The following is a 9,373-nucleotide window of genomic DNA, read 5'->3' as shown; positions in this document are numbered from 1 at the left end:
TTCTCTTGCTCCCCCACCAACCTTTGTATTAAATCCTTCATCACCTTGTTATTGCTGCTTGTTTTTCTTTTTCTCTCATTTGCTTAAAGCTGACGTACCACCACCAATATATCACTCGACAGGTCTAATCCACACACGCTCATCCCTGTGGCAAGAAAATTAAGGTGTCTTGGTTTTAAACTATGCATTAACTATGCAATGAGTTTTCTTGCATTCTGGTTGTTGTTTGGGTATCAATTGAACATAACAAAGACAAACTAGTTTTTGTATCACAGCTGAAATTCTGTATTAGTCATTCGAGCATGTGAGCCAACAAAGAGCAAGATTATCATCAAATCTTCTGCAACAACACAGACGTTTCCTTTATAATAACGTTCCACAATTCCACAAAGCCACTGAGTTGGAAGCGCCACACTCCTTTGTGATGAGATCCTCAAGTGCAGGACGTGATCAGAGTGAATATTATTCCCTTTGGAATGAAAAAAACATGTTTTATCCTTCCAAGTTTTTTTTAATAGCTGAGCAAGGGGTACTTTTTCTGATGGTATTGAGGCAAAAACAGAAAACTGAGCTTGGTTTCAATTAAAGAGGGCTGTTGGAGCTCAACCACGATCAGCTTCAGGAGGCAATTTTATCTTTTAGTTTGTGTCAAAGTTTATCCGTTAAATCTCCATCTTGCAGGCACAGCATATTAATTTCCTTTATGAATGTGGCAGACATTTTCAGTGTTGTTCGGCTGAATAAAAACGATTTAAAATCTAAATTATTGTGTCTGTGGAAAGAAATACCACAACAAAAAATATTAATTGGAGACTAGCTTCTGACTCTTCTTGTGCATTATAGTCTTCTAAAATTAATTAACTCAAAACACAGGAGTCCATCTCTGCGTTTTGGAGTCGATTGCCTTACCCTAAAGTAGGGGTGTCCAAACTACGGCCCGCGGGCCAACTGCGGCCCGCGGTCCAGTTTTTATTGGCCCGCAGCAAATTCTGAAAACATAATTGAATATGGCCTGCACAAGAAGCTTGAGCTCAATTCTGTTGCACTTCTCAGTTTCAACACTAGATGGAGCCCGCCACACAAATGAAATCAAGCGAGGAAAAACTTTTATCGCGAGTCCCCATAAATGGCTGTACCCCCCCCCCCCCCCCCGGAAGAGAAGCGAACACGCAGCGTTTGACGTCCCATTAGCACCCCCCCCCCCCAGAAGACAAGCGAACACGCAGCGTTTGACGTCCCATTACCCCCCCCCCCGGAAGACAAGTGAACGCGCAGCGTTTGACGTCCCAGTAGCACCCTCCCCAAAAGAGAAGCGAACGTACAGCGTTTGGCGTCCCATTAGCAAACACCAACCCCCCTCCCCCCCGGAAGAGAAGCGAACGCGCAGCGTTTGACGTCCCAGTAGCACCCCCCCCGGGAAGAGAAGCTAAAAAAAATATTGGCCCCCGGGCCCCTTCACGTTAATAAACCTGGCCCTCCTTGCAAAAAGTTTGGACACCCCTACCCTAAAGCATACTTCCCACTTGTTGTTTTAACCTGTGCAAGTCTACTCATCTAGTATTCAAATTTATTTGCAATGCCACAAACAAACCGAGAATATGAACAACATTTCTGTTGGAAAAAAGAAGTTCGCTACAGAAATGAGCTAAATCTCAGTCTTCTAAATTAATTCTCCTCTATAAGTCCCCTCAACCTATTTGAAACTCCAAACCCCAGTGCCAATGAACTGTACATCTAGTCTTAAATCATGTTTCCCCTGAGACATGCCTATTGGAGAGGCAGTGGGTTATACAATGCAATTTAATTATCCTGCACTCAAGCCGAAGTCATTTTTCTGAGTCATTGCCGTCAGTGGCAGACGTTCCAGCAGGGAGGGATATGGCATTGATTAACCACCAATTTTTGAGGTGCTTGGTCACATCGTACATTTGTGAGAAATACACAGGCGAATTGTATCCAACTAGAATCAAGTTATCCCCATGGCCATTGCCCCAGAAATGACCTCTAGCATACTAAGTATATGAGTGATGTTTCCATTCAAAGCATCTCCGTGACCTTAACGTCTTTTTCAATTGCATCACATTACAGGAGCTCTCACTGTTATGGTCGCCGGAATGCATCTAACCGTACATCAACATGACATGATGGCTCGCAGTCAGGAGATGAAGTTGTCTTCAGGCCAAGTTGCCGTTCCAGCAAAAAAAACACATACACACTCAGTTTAATTGCAAGAATTTAATGTTGACTGCTTTCCCTGAGGCTAATATTAACCTCCACCCCTGGTGGTGGCTGCAATAGATACAATAGAAAGCTTTAAGTAAGAAAATCGGTAGCTTCTGAAGCGTTTTATAGTTTCATTTACGATGGTATTGATCGGAAAATTGATTTATGTTTGAGAGCTTTGGGTCACTCACATGAGAGCCTAATGTTCTGTTTTGAAGTAATCATTTAGCAAATTTCCTTCACATAAGTTGTTGCATTATTCTGTGAAAATATCTCATTGATTAATAATGTTTACACAATTCACTCATGCAATTTTTGGGCAGTCCTGTCTCGTGGAAGGGGCACTACTGGCCAGGTGATGGCCCTATGTACTGCTGGTTTTGTTGCAGTGATGACTAGGGACGGAACTATTTGCCTTGAGTCTAAGAAATAAAACAAGCTTGAATTACAGTGCTTGCCAGTTTCACAAAAACTGCACAGATTGTGTTTTCTATGTTCAATGCATCACTATGTTGTTTCAACAAATCTTTTTTTCTGGTTATTTTGATAATATGTGGTCTTTTTCATAATATTATTGCTTGGTGCTGTAACCAGTTTGCTTTTTCTTTTTCTTAAGCTTCTGAAAACGCAAACTGCAAACTTTAGTGTCGCCACTAAATGCAGCTCCTCTTACTTTTCTTGCTCTGACAGTGCGTCAGACAGTGTAGTCAGGTGGTAAATTGAAAACGGCAGATCTTCACCCGGCCTCGCTGCCAACACATGGTCAGAGAACCCAGTTATGATGTCACTATTCAGAATACTCACGAACACAATTTCAGAAAGTGAGGGGTCTTTTTGGGAAAAAATTCATGACGATCTGGCCCGCCCACTTTTGGAATTTGCTTCCTGTTTTTTTTCCCCCTCCCATTTAAGCCTGTTTACGTCACAGGAGGCAGGCAAGAAACCATTCTAATGCGTATTGTTTCCTGGCTTGGTTTGTCACCTTCTGTTGTCACCTATTGTCTCAAATGGTGATTGTCATCAAAATGTAGATGCACATTCCTACTCTTGTTCACTTCAACCTGTGTAAAGCACAACCAAAATTCAAGATATTGTGCAGATTATTTTCTTTACAATGGGAGAAATGTGCAAATACGCAAAAAACTTTGGTGGCGATTTGTCATAGTTTTCGAACGTTGAAGATGCTAAAGTTGTTACAGTTTCATAGTCAGACTGCCCTCGTTCGCTGCGATGGCTTGTCAAGGTAGAATTAGCATTTGACGGCTAAACAGACACGATTAGTAAGGTTAGCAGAACAATTTAAGCTTCTTGCCAGCCAGACCCTTGCGTCGCAGACACCTGCCCTCAATCAGCAGCCAAAAATCTCTGAGCTCACCGCTGACCGCATTAGCCTGCCACCACCAGTGAGCCAAACCCAGCAATTGGGTTATGCGTATTTCTGAGGCGGGGCAAACCTAAGCAAACAGGTAGTTTGAATATTGGCAATATTCTGTTCTTAAAAGCCGTAGCAATGCACACAAAAAAACCACAACTATGCTCTTATTCTGGTTTTTAAAACCAGAAAGCGACAAACCCAAATATTTCAGCATGTACATCACAGGTGTCAAACTCAACTTCAGGAGCTTCTCAGGTGACTCTCCTGTGAAGCTCCTGAAGTATGCAGACGACACCACTCTCATCGGACTGATCCAGGACGGTGATGAGACTGCGTACAGACAGGAGGTGGAGCGGCTGGTCCACTGGTGCAGTCAAAACCATCTGGAGCTGAACCCGCTCAAGACCGTGGAGATGACAGTGGATTTCAGGCGAGACCCTTCACCACTTACCCCTCACTATCCGCACTAATACTATTCTCTCCACAGACACCTTCAAGTTCTTGGGAACCACAATCTCTCGGGACCTGAAATGGACCGGCCACATAGACTCTGTCCGGAAGAAGGCCCAGCAGAGGCTTTACTTCCTGAGACAGCTCAAGAAGTTCAACCTGCCGCGAGAGCTTCTGAAGACCTTCGACACTGCCATCATCCAGTCTGTCCTCTGCACCTCCATCACTGTCTGGTTTGGATCGGCCTCCAAACAAGACAAGCACAGACTACAACGGACAATCAGAACTGCAGAAAAGACCAATGGAATCAACCTCGCATCTATCCAAGACTTGTATCTGTCCAGGACCAGGAATCGTGCAAGGAACATCTCTACAGACCCTTCTCACCCAGGTTGCAGTCTGTTTGAACTACTCCCCTCCGGACGGCGTTATAGAGCTCGGTACGCCAAAACCAGCAGACACAGAGACAGCTTCTTCCCCCAGGCTGTTGCTCTGATGAACTCACACCACTCACAGAGTCTCAGAGACATTACTGTGCAATAACATCCTGCTCTTCACACCTTTTTGAATTTGTCCACACTGTTTTTGGCATTATTCACATGTCCTGAATGTTGTTAGTCACCTAAATGTTGAACAGAGGGTGTGTTTTTACCGAAGTCAAATTCCTTGTTTGGCACGCTCAAACATGGCAGATAAAAAACTCTTGAATCTTGAATCAAGGCCCGGGGGCCAGATACGGCCCACCACATCATTTTATGTGGCCCGTGAAGACAAATTGTGCATCAAATTCGTGTCATTACTAGAAATGCAAATTGTCTTCACTTTTAATAATATCTTTTTTTTTAACCATTTGACCAGTTTTTACTCGTCTGATTTGAAAACAAGGTATTTGTTTTGTAGCTTTTACTGTATATAATATGAGGTGCTCATACATTTAGTTGAGTTGACCGTCATAATGGCCCTCCGAAAGAAGGTATGACTACAATGCGGCCCGCAAAAAAAATGAGTTTGACACCCCTGACTATCAAATTATGGTTGAGTTAAGAGGTATGGTTTGTGTTATGAGGACATAGCTGCTAACAATAATTGTTAGCTGCCAACTGACAAACTGCTATCTGTACATGTGGCAAAGGGCTTTGTACATAAAAATGCCATTCCTTTTAATAAAATAATAAATTGTGACCATATATATACGTAGATGGAGGCCATGGTGACTGCTAATTTTGGCCTCAAGCAAAATGTGATCATTCCTCACGGTAAACAAGAGGTCTTTCACGAATGTGACCCAGCAATGGCACCTTGGTTCATATTTACTGATCCATCCTTTCGTTCATCCACTGTATGCAAAGGTATAGTGTAGCAATATACATTTTTTCCTCTTTAGCATATTTGAATCTAAAAGGAATTAAAAGTACAAGTTGAATTATTTAAGTAATTGGTAACAGTTTATTGGAATTACGACCCAACCTTACACGTCAACATACTGCTGCAGCTAGACTGGACAGCAGGACAAGTATTCATATGGAATGAAAGGCAGCTGTCATGAATGAGTGAAGCATGGGCGACCAAATGCAACTTGGACCAGGGTTTATTGAAGAGTCTATGTCCCGCTTGTGTCTTTGTTTGCCCACTTCCCTTTCCTTCAATAAACACTGGACAGCAGACAGGCAAACAGAAGTCCACTCGGAACAGATTCTGCCCGTGAGACTCCACACAAGACCAGGGGGAAAATGAACGAGCAGGACAGGAACACAAGGCGCCGACGACGAGAAACACACGGGCAGGGTTTAAATACATGAGACAACAAGAGGGAGCAGGTGACAGACACATTCATTATCATGAAGGGGTGTGGCTGAGGGAAGTTGCCGGCCGAGCGTGCTCTGGCACGGGCGTGACAGCAGCTCCATGATATACTGGTAAAATTCCAGCAACAGCAAAGACAAGCAAATATAAGTCCTACGATTCCTCTCTTTCCTCGCGATATTGAGTTGGGATGGAGAATTGTTTGAAACAAAATCAAATGAACTTTGGCACATTCACTGGTTGTGATTGGAAAACAGATGCAGTTACGATGACGGTGGCGTTAATTTTGAGGTAAACAATTTAACAGTTTATTTGTTGTAATTGTGCAAAAGTGCAAATATTGAACATTGAGTGCATATGCCATCTGTTCACAGTACACACAATAGAGCAATTCCATATAGGACGTTTTGAAACTGAGGTTCTTTTTTCTTTGCTTTGAGATTAAGAGACTGACCAAATTGCTTGGAAATGGTCCAAAACTGAGCAAATAAGATGCGACCACCACCTGTGAAAAGGCTGTGTAAGGCAATTGTCAAAATTTGCTTTGTGTGCACGTTTTTGTCCTGGCGAGCTCAAACAGCATAATGGAAAGCATCCAAACAGCAAAGCACTAATTCTATCCCCCATTGCGATTGTTTCAGGACACAAGTTCATTTTATACATACTAATGGATAATTGAGCGCCATTGTCTCAGTAGCAAGCTGGAGCTGCTATAAGAGACAGATGGGGCATCTGACACTCGTTCCATCTGTTTTAGCCCCAGTGATAACCCACTCACGACTGGGATATTGCGTGCTTTACTTTATTCATGCTTGCATGTTCACTTGCTATGAGCATAAATTAAAACATACCCATACAATTACCACAAAACTATGTGGAGGACTAATTAATTGTTTGATAGACAATCCTTCTCTTCCGCCAAATTACAAAGCTCTGACAAATATGGTGCAGTCTTGCATCTGGCACAGTCAATTTGGTGAGCAAGTTCCTGAATGTATCTCTCTTGACAATCATGCTAATGTTTGTGGTTCAATAATAAAAAATAAAAAATCCTGTTGTGTAGCTTTCAATCGCCCGATTTGAGGCAGGGTGGTTCGTATTATTTTTTTCTGCCTCTCTAGTTTTCTCTCATTCGACTTTTTGCTCAGTATGTGCAAATCCATCTCTTATTAAAATTTGAAGTTGACCAGTGTAATTTACATTCTAATATAACTGTTACGCTCCCACCAAAGATGCAACTGTCTGCTGTCATATTTTCAAATGTGAGATTTTTTCATTGTCCTTTAAAAAAAGAACCAATCAAAAGCACTTTCTTTTTCATATATTATTATTCCAAAACAAGTTGGCAGCAGTGTTTAATATTCATTTGTTTCTCTGATGTTTGAATCGGATGACCACTCAAGCCTCTTGAGCTCCAGTCAGAGATTTCACCTAAGCCTCTGTTATCCTCAATGTAGAGCTGAATCGCTGCAGTCACATTACATGAATGACAAATAAGTCTCCTACCATAATAAAACTATCACAAGGACCCAAGGCTGCTTATCATAGCATCATCTAAGCTCACACTGGCAGGGCACCCAGAATTTGCTCTTCCACATTGAGCTATTTGAGTTGGCCTGGGCATCTTTTTCAGATTCCAACCAGATGCATTCCTAATGAGGAGTTCTGAGCATGCCCAACCAGGAGGAGGCTTTGGGGTAGATTCAAGAACGCTGCAGGGCCTATGTCTCACAGCAGGCCTGGGAGCGCCTTAGGTCCACCCCAGTCAAGTTGGTGTTAAATCTGAGCTTCCCTGTTTAGACTGCTTCAAATCTGACTTGGGCTAAAACTGCTGTTGACAACTAATCAGTCTTCATGGTACATGCATTCACTGCTAAGCCAGAAGAGGGATCTATCACTATTCGTCATTCCAGGGTGACCTCCAAAGTCAAACGCAATCTGTTCCGAGTGCTATGGTTGCTAACGGGATAAAGCGAAGTGTAATTGATAAGCTCCCACCAGGCATGGATGCATGATTGAATTAAAATTCTCCAGTAATACAGGAAAATGAGCTGATTAGTTTGATGCACATTCAAATTCTCCTCTCTCTTCTATGCTTAACTGTACTGAATGGAGTACAAAATTATAGCGTATGTAAAGGCACCTTTAACAAGTTTCAAAAACCACTCACCATGTTCGATTGTTATTCACCTGTATCCAAATAATATTATAGATTTTTAAATAAAATTGCATTTGTAAGCCAAACGCAGTCAATTTGTGTGTATTTCTCGATCTTTCCTGCCCTTGTCATGAACTGCGCCATTCTGAATCACATGGTACCGTGACATTGTTACCGATTGATAGGGCGAAAACCCATACAATTTCCTGGTGTTTTGTCGCCAATACTTCACATATAAGCATAATAGAGACAACGGAGCCCCCCCAAGTTCTCCCATCCCCCCTCGAAAGTGCCAAGACAGAGCCGTGCAATTGCCAAAAGGGAGATTCTTGGGGTATGAAAATAATAATGATAATAAAATGTTACCTTTATGTTATTTGAAAAATAAAAAAGTTTAGGCTTATAACTACAGGTGTAACTTTGGTAGTAACATACTGTGTGCAAAGGGAAAATATGAATTAGCACACCAAAGTAATAATCGTTCATGGGTTTTCCCAGTCCTAAAAATTTCTTTTCCCAGTTTTCTACCCTAAAAATAATATGTTGCCGAATATATTATTAAAATAATTTATCTTTGCAACTTTCTTAGAATTTATTAAATTGGACACCCAAAACAATATCAGTATATAGGCATTGATTTTCTCCCGATCTGGCTGTACTTTCCGCGGCTTTGTTTTGCAATTCAGTCGCTGGGGTACTTCTCACGGGTTCAAATCGGTAGCCTTGTACCCCAAGAAAGAAATCATACTCTTCATTTTCGTCAGAAGGTGAAGAATCATCTGAGGGAGATTTGTCAGACGACATCGCTTCGCTATTTGTAAATAAAACAAAAACGACATCGCTTCCACTTCTGTATCCGCCATTATGCTTACATGGGCTAAGTAACTCGGCAACGCTCGCCCTCCTATAGTCTACGTAACAGTCACTTCGGCAATTTCCGGGATGAACTTCAACGATCACATACAAATCGTTGACTTTTCATCGATTACTCCTCAATTCGTAATTTTATTCAAAAATTAACAACAGTTTCCAAAAATACAAGTCCATCTTTATCAAATACATTTTGGGGCCCCATAGTGTCTTTACATGCCCTTTAAGGGCACATTTTATTTCATTTCGGAAACACGTATCCCCTACCGCCCCCCACCCGGTTCGCTCACATTGCCATGAGCTACCAATGCAATAACTCGCCAGCATGTTTGTCTTCCAGGTTGGCGTGGTTTGGGTTTGATTCTGGCTGGTTTTTCGTGTGCCTGCATGCGTTTCCTCCGGGTACTCCGGACTCCTCCCATATTAAAAAAAACAAAAAACAAGCATGGTAGGCCGGTTGACCGCTTGAAATTGCCTGTAGGTGTGATTGTGAG

Source organism: Syngnathus typhle, linkage group LG1 (assembly GCF_033458585.1).
Source record: "Syngnathus typhle isolate RoL2023-S1 ecotype Sweden linkage group LG1, RoL_Styp_1.0, whole genome shotgun sequence".
Taxonomy (NCBI): domain Eukaryota; kingdom Metazoa; phylum Chordata; class Actinopteri; order Syngnathiformes; family Syngnathidae; genus Syngnathus; species Syngnathus typhle.
This window is presented reverse-complemented; position numbering follows the sequence as displayed.